Below are 14,465 nucleotides of genomic sequence, written 5' to 3'. Positions count from 1 at the left end.
TGCTGGCTGCAAGGGCTGCACCCAGGGCAGCGGTCCTATGAATGCCCTGACTGGGGAAGGTGCTGCAGTCAGCAGGGGGAAGCCCATGAGGGACAGTCCCTGTTGGCTTTACTGCCCAAAGATTTGGTGCTTAGGAAGAGCTGGTACAGAACGCTGCAGTGCGGGATATTGGGCGTGCATCAGACCTGTCCACTCCCTCCACCGGCTTCCCTTCAGGAGCAACTCCTGACCGACCCCGTGTGCGGACGCGCTGATTCCAGAAAAGGAGGGTCTTGTTCCTGTTGGGTGTCCCCCACGTTGAAAGTGGAACACTGCACCTTATATTCATGCCCACCTGAATCCGGCTTAGTTTCCATACCCTGAGAATATTGAATCTGGTTCACAAGCTTGGTCCTTAGCTTCAAGGCTTGGTCCCAGGGAATCGAGAAACATCTCAAGCTTCAGGATAAGGATCAGGGTTGGCAAGTCTGCCCCTCTGGGTCTTCTTGCTCTGCCTCTGTACAGTGCCTAAATCCATGGGGATGTGGTGGCCTAGGTGCTACCGTAATACACCTAATAAATGTCCAGTATCTAACACAGAGGGTTCCTGGTCCATGGGAAGGTAGCCTACATGCTTCCGTAATTCACCCAGTAAATAATGTTCAGTGCTTAGAACAACTGTATCCTGGTCAATGACTGGGGCTCCTAGGTGCTACCATAAGACACCTAATAAATACTATACCGTGCCCAGTGCAATGGGGACCTGGACCATGCCTGGGGCTGTCCTAATTGCTACTATCATTGAGGTAGACTCATCTGTGCTGGACACAGAACTTTCTCAGGGCCTGATCCCAGGCTGGAACAAAGTCCCCAGTGACTACAGACCATTCCAAACCTCCCCACCCTTCATTCCAAGCATCAGGGGCATTTCTTTGATCTTGCCTTCTCAAGCATAGAGCTCTGTGTGTGTTTGTGTGTGTGTGTGTGTGTACACACACAAGAGGGTCTCACACCTTTGTTGCTTCTGCAACAGAGCTCACAGCATATGCCACGGGTTCCTTGCATCTGTTCACTCCCCACCCCACAAGCTCCCTATGTATCTATCCCATCCCTCTCTCTTCGTCCCATTGCAGAATGCGTGAGTGGAAGGCGCTCAGATACTCCAGTGATGAGCGCTGTCTAAGACCCAGTGTTGAACAGGGAGCTCTTCACCCTCAGATGCCACATCTCTGCGTTTCTTTGGGGCAAGTCATCTGCAAGGACTGAACTTTAGCGAAAAGCCTCTCTCTGCTTTCTGAGCTAAAGGGCCAGGTTCGGGGTGTTTAAATGGTCCAAAGCCCATTGTAGGGCTCTGCTTCTATTGCAGAAGATTTGTCTGTGCCTGTGTCAGCGTTGCAAACCCATTGCGTAGGCTGGGTGAGATGGTCCAGTGGCCAGCAGAATGTGACGTAGCATTCTCAGAGTTGGACAAAGGCTCCTGTGACTGCTCCTGTCTGGGCCTACCCAGGTTTCAAACCCCCTTTCTTATGGGACACAGATGGCTCGGGGGCAGTATTGACACAAGAACACAAAGCACCGGGGAGGGCCAGAGCTTATTACAGCCGAAGTCCAAAGTCCAGTGGTATGATTTCACAATATCGAGATGGCCTTGCTGAGATGTGAACGACAAGCACGCCCCTAAGCAGAGAGCAAGGAATTAGTGCTCAATGGGGACGGGTGTGATTAGGAAGAAGTGGCTGTCTCCTCTCTCTCCCCATAACTTGCAGAAATGAAAATGTTCCTGGCTCACCTGTTGGACCAGTGAATGGGAGGTGTGGGGGTTTACAGGAATGGACTCCAAAACATCGAAAAGCTTCCCAAATAGAGGATCTCGACATCAACGTAGACTGGAAAATCATTTGGCAAACACAGCCACCGTGGAAGATAGCTTTCACTGTAGTATGGGGAGGGGATGCTGTCTGCTCACAGCAGGAACACTCCCGTCTCCGATGCAATATTTTGCAAGATCAAATCTGAGTTGGTGTGAAAAACATCCTGACAGAAAGATGCTGTGTCAATACAGAAATACTTAAGACTGTATCATTGGTAATTTGCTAAATTATGTCTTCTCTGAGAGGGGAGGGTAATTTTCTGGGTTGGATCAACCCTAATTCAAACTGCCCTTCGTTCAGGATACATGTAAGAAACAAACCATCAAGCTCCTTTATGAAATGGCTACCGGAAACCATGGGAGCCGCTGCTCAAAATGCAGGTCATGAAAGACGAGTCGGAAACTGAGCTGTGGGTGGGGGAGGGGTTTTCTGGGTGCTCCGAGTGTGAACAGAAGGAAAAGAAAAGTCAGCAAGGAAACACTAGCCACAGAAGCAGTGAAAGCCTGACCCTGACTAAAAGGTGAGAGAGGTTTTGGAAAGAGTGCTAGCGAGAAAGGGGGTTGGGGGGTGGGAGCAAAGAAACTGTCTCCTGCTATTTGATTCCTGCAGTGTTCAGGGAAACAGGATTTTGTATGTTCTTTGCAAACAAACAGGACTGCATCCAAGGAATACCTGACTCCATCATTAATGTAACCTTCTAACAGAAAGGCCCTGAATATTGCAGAATATAGGCCATGAGGCCCTGAATAATGACGAACCACTCAATGCAAAAGGGACAAAGCCATTTAGAAATGTGCCCTAAGGAAGAGGCTGATAGCTGCCATCAGATGGGTCTTTGATTTATTGACAAAGCTGATAGGAGTGTTAAGCACCTTTCTTTCAGACTAAATTGAAGGAGCAATCAAATGTCCCTTTATGTAGTGAGAGCTGGAAATGGGAAGCCATTGCCCAAGCCAGAAAGGGACAAGGGAAGGCCACTCAGAAGTTTAAACCATAAGGAATGAGGGACTTTGATACCCAGAAAGATACAGGAGTCCCACAAGGATCAATTCTGTCTAGTCCTTTTCAATATCTACATGCAACTGCGAGGTGAACTGGTCAGATGGATTCAAGTGCAAGCAATATGCAGATGAGACACAGCTCTACAAACCCTTGCCCACACACCAACACACCACTACCACCAGAAATGGCCAGTGCTTGGATGAGATCAACTCATGGTTAAGAACAGCTGGCTGAAGCTGAACCCAAGCAAGACAAGGGGTGTTGCTGGTGGGCAGAGGAAAGTCCTTTCAAGAGTTCACAGCCCTGGCACAGTCTCCTCCAGTTGAACAAGCACCCTCACAATCAGTCAGTTCAGTCCATAGTCTAGGAGTACTTTTGGATTTCCTGTTGACACTGATCTCTCACATAGCAGCATCTGTGGGTAACCTTTTCGACCATCTCTGGTTGTCTAGAACACTCCGTCCCACCCTGGTGTACAAAGACCTGGCTTCAGTTATACACCTATTCACCACCTCTCAGCTGGACTACAGTAATGTGATGGACCGTCACCTGGGCATGAAGCCATCGGTGTTTAGGAAACTCCAACTAGTCCAGAACACTGCAGAACATCATTCCCCAGTATGGGATACCACATGTGAATCTAACCCATCCTGTGCTCTCTACACTGTCTTCCCTGAGAGTAGACTCAAGTTTGAGACCTCAGGTTTTTACCTTCAGGATGCTCCGTTGCCTATGTCAAGGGTATCCATGAGAAACGGGTGCAATCACGGTCAAGTGGCCACTCATTAGCATATCTGAGTCTGTGGGGAATGGATCAATCCACTTTCCATTGTGGAAAGCTCCAGCAGGGAAGAGACCAGGCTGGAAAGTTCTCCATCAGACTCCCTAGCACCTTCCCCCACAGCTGGGGCATCATTTTCTCAGGAGGATACATCTCAAAACTGCCCTAGACTATAAAGGAGAGGGGGAAAGTCCCCCAAAGGATTTTTCACCTAAGATGCCAAAGGAGTTGAGCACGTTGGACTTTGTGGGAGATCCTGAGTAGGGGGTGGGCAGCCGTCTAGCTGGAAGGATGTGTGGTAAGAATCTTACTTTGAACCAAGACTGTAGTTTTGTTAAACCTGAGTCACTAGAAAGGGGTTTTCACTTCATTTACTTGTAACCATTTCTGACTTGAAATGAACCCCTGAACTCACTTAAAGGCTCTCTCATTTTGATGAAATAAACTTCTTTTGCTTTTATTCTAAATCAGACGCGTGCTGTGTTTGCCTAGAAGTGAATATTCACTCCAGTTAAAGGAACAAACTGTTGGGCTTTTGTCTCTTTAAAGAAGCCATAGTCTGTATCAAAAAGAAAAAAGTGGGTGATCAGCACCCACCCGCCGATCAGCTGTTTGGTGGGAGGTGCTGGGGGAGGGGGTGAAGCAGGGGTGGGAGGAGGCGGAGCGAGGGAGGTGCATGCTTGAGGGAGAGTGTGGGAAGAAGTGGGGTGGAGCACCCACCTAGAAAGAAGAAAGTCGGCACCTGTGGTCTGTATTACTCCTCTGACTGTCCCAGGTCAGGGCTGGACATTTCAAGGCAGAAGGTTTTGGGGAAATTCGGGACTGGGGGTATGTTGGGGTCACTTGTCTAGTAGTAACCAAGGCTGGCAGAGACGAGAGTAGGGCTGTAACGCGCAGGGGGCTGGAGTCAGAGTCGCTGGCTGGGAGAATCCAGACAGGGAGCTACAGCAGTTGAGCATTTTAAGGCTCTCAAGGTTATAGGACAAGCGATGCCACAACTTCTCGCTGGTCTGAACTGCAGCCCAGAAGGTGACCATAGCCTTATGCTTATTGACAAGTTACTTTCCCATTGGGTACGGTAGCTCTTGCCCTCTGGTTAGCTCTTGCAGCTCTTGTCCAGTTCAAAAAGCTGAGATCCAACTGCCATGAGACTGATCGAGTCTCTCCTCCATATTGGACAACGACTTGGGCCATTTCTTCTGTTTTTATGCAGTCACGGTCTCAGTCTCTTAGCCGGGGGGCCTCTCTTCTGAGTGCTTGCCCCGTGTGTGTGTGTGTGTGTGTGTGTGTTTGTCTTTGGAATTCTCCAGCTTGCATCTAGTCCAGATTGTAAACGTCGTCTGTTGCCACAGGTGTCCATTGTTCTCATATTGATTGGGTCTGATCTCAGCCTCTCCCTTCTTCGGTGGTGGGTTTCGCTCCAGGTAGATTGGGGACACAATAGCCAAGCTGTCACATAGCTCTAAAATTGCTTCCTATACAAACATCTCACAACAATTGGCGACTTCTTACCTTTTGTCAGAGACCTCCACGACCCCCTTCGGTGAGGTGTTCTGACATGGGACATCAGGGGCTTTGTCTTATATATGCAACTATACCCGCCCCCCCCCCAAAAAAAACTTTCCTGATTTTTCACACTTGCTATCTGGTCACCCTAGGGGTAATAGACGTGCCTGGGGGTCTCTGTGTTACCGCTGTTCCGGAATTCCTGTAGGTCCCAGGCCAGGTGGCTCCTTTCCCTTCCTGGCTGCAGAGTGTCCTCTGGGCCGGGCAGGGTCTTTTCTGAGGCTGCTGCAGCTGGGACCTTGCAGGGAAATGCAGGGGCCAGAGCCACCAGGAACCATTTTCTTCCCAGCAACCCCACTACACTAGCTTCTTTCCTGGGGCCTCCCCCTACCTGGTGTTCCAGCACTTCTTTCTTTAGGACTCCAGCACTGGCTAGATGGACCTCAGTGTGCTCTGGTCTGGGGAGTCCTGTGTTCCTATCTCTTTCTATGGCACTGCCTTTATCCCAGCTGAGTCAGTATCCATGTGATCCCTTAACCTGAAAACCCTTTCCGGGCCTGTCCCTGCTTTACAGAGCCATCTCACCCAAACACCAGCTTTGTGGAAACGGGGAACCGTGTATGTATAGATTTTTCAATCTGTCAGGGTGTAGGGGAGGGGGGAATTGATCTCAGAAAGGTGTCAGTAGTGCATATCTTGCAAATCTACAGCCTAAAAAGGATGTGAAATTGATGTGTGAATTTCTCAGCTCGGCCCCCTCACTCTGACTCAAAGGCTGGGCATGAGAAAGCTAGGTTTTTAATTAGATTGAGGACAGATATGACTCCTGTGTGAGAGAAAGATGGAGAGAGCTAGAGATACTCCAGTCAGCATTAGGTCTCTGTGGGTCCTCACTATAAACCTTATTTATCCTCCCCCACCCCGCTCCAAGTTGTCTCCTGCTGTCTTGAAACCACTTTGTGCCTCTCTCCCGGGTCAAAGTGGCCCCCTGTCATGCCAGGCACTGCACGGAGCCCGGCCGAAAGCTGGGGACCCCCATTGGGCTGGGATGCTGCATCGAGCCCGACTCAGGTCGGGTCCAAACTGTGCTGGGTGCTGCGCAGACACGCAGTGAGAGACGACCATTGCCCTAAAGAATTCAGTCTAAGTAGACAAAGGAAGGCATATTATCCTTAGCTGGGGAAAACGGAGGCCGAGAGAGATTCAGTAACTTGTGCAATCTCATCCAGGGAGTCTGTAGCAGAGCCAGGAGCAGGACCGAGGTTCCTGAGTCTGGTTTAATTCCTGAACCACAAGCCCAGCCTGTCTCTGTAGTGGGCTCGCTAGTCTGTCAAATTTAACCGAGGGACAAGCAATAGAAATATGCAGCCTACAGTGGTCAGTAGGGGATGATGCCTTTTCTATAGGGCTATCTGGAAACACCATATAGGATTCTGGTGCAGGAAGAGAATTCTCTGTTGCTCTAGGATGGACCCCAAAATGCCCATAGGACAGTGACCCTTTCCTATTCAGGCCTGCAGGATCTGTGTCCTGCTCTTCAAACACCATGCGCCCAGGGTTTGGATTGTGTCTTTGACAGCTGCTCTGAGACAATGTAGACAGCCCCGTGCGCAGGAAAAGATGGGTTTGAATAGTGGCTGAGCTAGATGTTTTCCCTGCACATTTTCTGCTTTGGGGGATTTCCCCCAATACTGGGTCCCAACCCAAAGGCAGCTGAACAAGCTCCAGGGGCGGGATCCCTGTACACATGCTCAGCCTAGAAAGCGTCTTGTTGTTGTTGGTTGTTGTTGTGTGGGTTTAGGGGCACTAGGAAATGCATGAAGATCCCGTTGTGTGTTTTTTGAATGGGGAACAGGGTCCTGGCTCTGGGTGTGGTTTTTCCACTTCCCCTTCTGCCGCAGCTGGTCCTGGATCACACGTCACAGGCTGGGGGGCCAAATGGCCTATGGGGCTGGGTTCCAGATAAGCAGGGCTGGCTTCAGGCAAAATGGCGCCCTGGACGAACTCGTACTTGAGCGCAGTTGGAGAACAGCAGCGTGGAGCGCAGGGTGCGAGGGCCAGCTTCTGGCCCCAGATCCGAGCCCGGCTGCACACGGAGGAGTTTCTGAGCCTGGGGGTTCCCCCGGCCATTCGCCCCGACCATCTAGCTGGAGGAGAGCGGTTGTGCGGCATCACCCGTCCCTGCAGGAAAGGGGGACACGGGCCAGCCCGCTTCCTCCGCAGGGGCCAGCTCTGTTGCCCGTGACTTCCTGCCAATCTGGCAGCTCCACCCACGCCCTGCCCGTGTGTCCAGGGGCTTCAGCCCTGGGCTCGCCCACACTCATCTCCTCTCTGGCAGCCCAGGCCTGCCATCTTGTGGCATTCGGATGGCACCCACCCTCCCCAATCACGGCACCCTGGGCGGTCACCCAACCACAAGGCCGGCCCTGCAGGTAATAATTGATGAAATTAGAAGCCTCGCTGACTCCCCTGTCTGCTTTCCTCTGGAGCACAGAGTGAATGGGCATCAGCAGCCTCTGGAGTGGTGCCCGGGGGCTGTTTATACAGGATCACTAGGCCGGTGCTGAGATGCAGCTGCCTCTGGGGTGGGGCACAAGGGCTGTTTATACAGGGATTCCTTGTCTGGCACTGAGATGCAGCCACCTCCCGGGTGAGTACAGGGGCTGTTTAGCCATCATCCAGCAACGCAACTTAGAAGTGAATCCGACACCAGTGTAAACCCATCCCACTCCCTGAGTTTCCTCCATCATGGCCCTAGCCTAGCAGAGCCCTGCTTCGCTCCTATGAGCCGCCACAGGGTGCAGCAGCCACGGGGCTGGGGTACCAGCTCCCCACCGGGGCAGATCAGCTGGGAGCCCTCTGCCCTTCTCACGCCGAGCGGCTCACACAGCCAAAGGGGAGGCTCAGGCCCAGAGGGGTTTGCTTCTGTGGGAACGGCTGGGAGTGCAGCGTTTGTCAGGTGTAAGAAAAGTGTGTGTGGTTGTCTCAGTGCAGGGATGTGTGAGGGGTGTTGAATTTACAAAGGGTAGTGGGTGGGGTTGGAAAATGACTAAATTAGCAAGACCGCATGTAACTAGTTGACCACTCTCAGGGGTGGGGGAGGGAATGGGGGAGTTCAGGGTGTATGTGGTTGATCTTTTTTATTTGTTTTTTCATCTGTCTCCATGTAGCTGCGTGTGTGTCTGACTAATTGGGTGTCTCAGTGTAGTTGACTTTTTCTTTTCTCCATTCTGCTCCCTCCCTATAACACCCCTGAGTCCCCCCCGCCCCATCAGTGTTTCTCTCTTTTCACGTGTCACTTCTCTTTCCTCTGCACTCTGCTGCCTCCTCTCCAGGCAGCGCCCTTGAACCTCTCACTCCCCGCTCCACACACACCCCTCCCCCAGCACAGGATGGACCCCCTGCCTCTGCTCCTCTACCTGTGCGCAGGTAAGTGCCAGCCAGAGGGACTGGGAAATGCTGGGCTCCTCCACATGGGTGCCCAGCGAGTACCCCTCTGGCAGGGGGATGGGAGCAGCTGGACAGTCGGGACTCCTGGGTCCTATCCCTGGCTGGCTCTGGGCTGGTGGGAGGGAGTGGGGTCTGGTGGCTTACAGCGGGGGACCTGTGCATCAGGAGTCCTAGGTTCTCTCCCCAAATTTGGGCGGGGAATGGGGCTCTAGTGGCTTAGAGGAGGGGTGGGGGGCGTCAATAACCAGCATTCCTGGGTGCAGTTCCCTCTGTGTTCTGTTCCCCCAGACTCTCTGGGATGGGAGTGGGTCACAGGTGCGACTCCCCTTCTCTGTGGGGCGTGTTTGCTCGGTAGGATGTGGGGCGAGGGTCCGGCGGGTGCGAAGTGGATGCAGTGTTCGCAGTTGCGCAGTCCTGCTGTAAAACCATAGCCGCTTCCTTCTGCTTCAATGTCACATCTCTCTTGTCTGTGAGGGCTGGACCCATCAGGGAATGGAGGGGGGCTGACTTTGGGGTGGCTGAGAGTGAGGGGGATGGGCTGGGCAGGGGGGACAGACTGGGAGATGGGGTCTGAAAAGGGGTGAAGGGAAGAATGGGGGAGGCCACCTCAGCTCCTCCCCCACCCTCAGCTCCTTTGTCCCCAGGCCCCACCCACCCAGCTCCACAATTCTGCACCCTGCTTTGCCACATATCTGCTCCTCCTACAGCTCTGGGGGGTCTTTACTACCTCCCAGGCCTAGAGGGGGCAGCTCCCAGGGGATTCTTGCAGAGGGATGGCCACGCTGTGTGTTAGGGATTCACTGTTGCCACTGATGGGCTGTTTGGTGTATCTTGTGTGACATGAGTTTGGTGGGTCTCAGCTCGGGCTCCCATGGCACAAGCTTACTAGGCCACCCTGCATTAGCTGACAGACTCGGCCGAGAGACCGAGAACTGCCTGGGCCAAGGAGCTCCCACTGCGATGCTGCGGCCAATCCTTGGAGGCAGAAGAAGGGGAAACTCTAGTAGGAGCAGAGAGGTTATTTTACCTCTGTATTTGCTCGCGATGAGAGTGCTGCTGGAATCCTGTTCTGCCAGTTCTGGTGCCCACAGTTGAAGAAGGATGTTGATAAATTGGGGAGGGCTCAGAGAACAGCCATGAGAATGATCAAAGCATTAGGAAACCTGCCTGATGGATTGAGCTCCTTGAGTCTATAGCTATTTAGATTAACAAAGCAAAGGCCAAGGGGTGATGATCTGAGTCTATAAGTACCTGCGTGGGGAACAAATATTTGATGATGGGCTCTTCAATCTAGCAGAGGAGGGTCTAACATGATCCATGGCTGGAAGCTGAAGCTAGACAACTTCAGACTGGAAATGAGATGTAACATTTCTAACACTGAGAGGAATTAACCACTGGAACAATTTACCAGGGGTCGTGGTGGATTCCCCGTCACTGGCAATTTTACATCAAGATTGGATCTTTTTCTAAATGTTCCAGTCTAGTTCAAACAGGGATTAATTTAGAGAAGCTCTCTGGCTCGTGTTACACAGGAAGTCAGGGTAGATGAACACAGCGGTTCCTTCTGGCGTTCTATTCTGTAATTCTGTGAAGGTTGATCTGCCCCTGCGACCCTACAGAAAGTCCCCCTCCCCCCGTGAATCCGGGTCAGCAAGAGATAAATCAAGGGCTTCATTCACCAGTGCTAAACACACTCCTTAGATTTCTTCTTCACATGGAAGTTTCTGCTGGTATGCAAATGAATGCATGGGTAATTTGCATAAAATGGCCATCCAGGGCTAGACACAAAGGAAACTTGAATGAAGTGGTGGGGAGGGGCTGGTTGTCAGGACTCCTGGGTTCTATCCCCAGCTTTAAGAGGGGAGTGGGGTCTGGTGCTCAGTCTCAGAAAGGTTTTGGAATGAACTTGCTAAGGGTACAGCTAATGATGAGACTTTACATAGGGTAATTAACACTCTTACCGTCGGGTGGGCAGGACATTCCCGATCAACTCCACATTTTCAGTTCAAAGCAGAACTGTCTGTTAGTGATGGCATATTGTTTAGAGGAAATAGAATAGTGGCGCCGAAGATGTTACAAGCTGACATGCTCACAAGAGGACATGAAGGACGCTTGGAACTGGAGAAATATCAATGCAGAGCCAGAGAGAGACTGTACTGGCCACAAATGAGCAATGAGCTAGCGAAATTGTTAAAATGTGTGAAACAGGCCCCCAGTGCCAACCTAAACAGAGTAAAAGAGGCTATGTTGGTAAGCAATGAACAGTGAAGGGCATGATCTGAAGTTGGTGTGGATCTATTTGCATATGCAGGTGAGGGCTCTGTTTTGACACTGGATTATAATTCTCATTCTCTGGAGGTGGTTTTATTCAAAAATAATACACCAAAAACATGTTATAATGCACATGAAATCCGTATTTTGCAGGCATGGAATCCCTGAAGTTATTTGCCTGGCGCTGAGATGCAGCCACCTATGGGGTGGGGCCTGGGGGCTGTTTGTACAAGGATTCCCTCACCCAGCACTGAGATGTGGCCACTTGTTGGGTCTCTCTGGGAAGGGATGGGGGGAGGTGTGACTCTCACTCTCCATGGGGCACGTGTGCTTGGTAAGATGTGGGCTGGGGTTGGTGGGCAGGAAATGGATGTGGTTGGCATGGTCCTGCTGTAAAGCGACCACAGCTTCTTCCTCATTCAAGGTCATGTCTCCTCTGACTGTGAAGCTGGGACCTCTCAGTGCCTGGGGGGAGGTCACACGTTGTGTTGGCTGAGAATGAGAATGAGAGATTTGAGGCTGGTACTGGGGACTTTGAGGCACATTGGGAGATGTGTCCTAAAAAGGGATGAAGGGAAGACTGGGGGAACCTGCTCCCGCCCTCTCAGCACCCCTTTTGTCCAACCAGCCCCACAATTTCTCAACCTCACCCCCCAGCCCCACAATTCTGCACCCCACCTTGCCCCCCATCTGCTCCTCCTGCAAATCTGGACAGTCTTTATAGTCTCCCACCCTGGAGGGGGCAGCTCCAAGGGGACTCTCCTTCCCAGGTCTGGGCTTGCAGGGATGGAGAGGGCAGAAGGGCCAGGGGAGAGGAGAGAAGAGCCAACCTGAGAGATTCTTACACTCCCTAATTCTCTCCCACAATTCCTCTCACCCCTGCTTGCCTCCTGCAGCAGCCCTGATTGGCTATCAGGAGGTGGGGGATGTGGGGAAGATCAGCCAGTTGGAAAGGGGTTTCCCCACTCACCCACTTCCCCCAGCCAGTCCCACAGAGGATGGTGGGGAGTTAGTTAGCTACCCAAATGCATTAGGGATTCAGTGTTGCCATCCACTTCCTGTTTCTTGTGTGACATGAGTTTAGTGGGTCTCAGCTTCGGCTCCCACAACACAAATTTTACCAGTGTGATGCTGTGGCCAAAAGGGCTATTGCGATCCGTGTATGCATGAACTGGGGAATCTTGAGCAGGAAGAGAACCTCAGAGTTATGAACACCAGAGTTAGGAACTGACCAGCCAACCCCACACTTCATTTGAACCAGAAGTACGCACCCAGGCAGCAGCAGAGCCCGCCCCGCCCCCAAAGCAAATACAGTATGGTGCTGTGTTAAATGTAAACTACTAAAAATATAAAGGGGGAGCTGCATTTTTCTTCTGCATATTAAAGTTTCAAAGCTGTGTTAAGTCAATGTTCAGTTGTAAACTTTTGAAAGAACTGTAATGTTTGGTTCAAGTTACGAACATTTCAGAGTTAGGAACAACCTCCATTCCCGGGGTGTTCATAACTCTGAGGTTCTATTGCATTTTACCTCTGTATTTGCCCCTGGTGCGACCCCCTTCTGGACTAGTGAGTCCAGTTCTGGTGACCACAGTTCATGAAGGATGTTGATAAATTGGAGAGGGATCAGAGAAGTGCCAGGAGACTAATGAAAGGATTGGAAAACCTGCCTCATAGTGATAGACTCAAGGAGATCAATCTAGTTAAGGGAAGGTTAAGGGGTGGCTTGACCCGAGTCTGTGCGTACTAATGAGAAGAACAAATATTTAAGATTGGTCTCTTCAAACTAGCAGATAAAGGGTAACACGATCCAGTGGCCGAAAGCTGATGATAGGCAAACAACGGCCATGCCTACCCTAGCGATTGTACAGCGGCACAGCTGTACCGATGCAGCTGCACCGATGTAAGATCACTCGTGTAGCTACTCTATGCCGACAGGAAAGAGCTCTCCGGTCGACATAATTAAACAACCTCAGTGAGTGGTGGTAGCTCTGTCGGTGGGAGAAGCTCTCCTGCCGCCACAGGGTTCTGCACACTGACACTTATGCCAGAGATACTTATGTCGCTCAGAGGTGTGGTTGTTTCATACCCCTGAGTAACATAAGTTTTGCCGCCGTAAGTGGTAGTGCAGACGTGGCCTGTGACTGCAAACAAAGCCGACATTTTTAACAGGAAGCGTAATTCACCCTTGGAACAGTTTGCCATGGGTTGTGGTGGATTCTCCATCACTGGACATTTAAAATCATGGTTGGACGTTTTTCTGAAAGACCTGCCGTAGTTCAATCAGGAATTAATGCAGGGAAGTTCTCTGGCCTGTGTTATCCGGGAGGTCAGACTAGACGATCACAATGGTCCCTTCCGGCCTTGGAATCTATCAGTCTATGAAGTCTCTGATCTGACCCTGGTACCCTGACAGGAAGTGAACCCGCTATGGATCAGCGTCAGGGAAGCTGATGGAGACAAATCTAGGGCTCCGTTCACCAGCACTAGCTCCACTCATGATATTTATTTTTAAGCGGGAGTGACTGGCACTATGCAAATAAATGCAGGGAATGATTTGCATAATATAGCCCTTGAGGACTAGGGAGCAGGTGGTGAGGAGCTGGGAGTCAGGACACCTGGGTTCTATCCCTGGCTTGGGAGAGGAGTGGGATTTGTTGAGTTAGAGCGGGGTGTGTGTGTGTGGAATTCAGTCCCGTAGCCAGAAGGAGCCGGCCCCTCAGCCCCAATCACTGGCCCGTTCTCCAGAGGGGAAGCTCTAACTGGTGACTGTTTAACCCCTGCAGTGCTGGCACCAAGCCGTGAATTCAGTGTGGATGTGGAAGGACCCATCACCTTCCAGGAGACAGCAGTGGGGTTTGGGCAGAGCGTGGTGCAGTTCGGGAGTGCCAGCACTGGGGGGTAAGGGCCTAACATGGGCTCAGGGCCCCACATGTCTCATGCCCAATGCTAAGGGGCTTGTCTGGCTGGGCTGCCCCTCATGGGACCCACTCCCCTGGGTGTGATGGGGCATCTCCCTAACCCCCCTGTGTTCTCTCCCTGCAGGCTGATCGTTGGGGCCCCGCTGCAGATGGGAGACATGAATGACACCGGCAAAGTTTACAAGTGTGATCTGGGCTCCAGACGCTGCCAGGAGATCCCCATCCAGAGTAGGGGCACCCTGTGCTGTGGGGTGCAGCAATAGAATGGGGGTAGGAGTCAGGACTCCTAGGCTCTGTCCTCAGCTGTGGGAGGGAGTGGGGTGGGGTCTAGTGGTTAGAGCAGGGGGAGCTGGGAGTCAGGAATCCTCAGTTCTATCCTCCGCTCTGGGAGAGGAATGGAGTTTATCTGCTCACCCTGGTTTGCTTCTCTCTCCTGTCAGGGCCCCTCGATGCCATGAACATGTCCCTTGGTTTGTCTCTGGCTGCCCAAGGCTCGGAGTTCCTGGTAGGTACCAAACCGAGGGGAAATAGGAGTGGGGTCCGATATTTGCTCCCTTGTCATTCCTGGGGCCAGCTTCCCCCACCCCCGCAAGCCGCACTATTCATGGATAGTAGTAACTGGGCTGTGTCAGCATGACTGGAGCAATGGTGCAGAGGTAACAATTGGGAGATGTTACCATGATTATA

At 51.8% G+C, this 14,465-nt stretch overlaps 1 protein-coding gene across 1 annotated transcript in view; it reads left to right on the top strand.

Moving 5' to 3' along the window:
- Positions 1 to 14,465, top strand: part of LOC141988522 (uncharacterized) — a 329,702-nt gene that overhangs the window by 21,047 nt on the left and 294,190 nt on the right. The window lies entirely within an intron of this gene.

Source organism: Natator depressus, chromosome 6, assembly GCF_965152275.1.
Source record: "Natator depressus isolate rNatDep1 chromosome 6, rNatDep2.hap1, whole genome shotgun sequence".
In the NCBI taxonomy this organism is placed as follows: domain Eukaryota; kingdom Metazoa; phylum Chordata; order Testudines; family Cheloniidae; genus Natator; species Natator depressus.
This window is presented reverse-complemented; position numbering and strand designations above follow the sequence as displayed.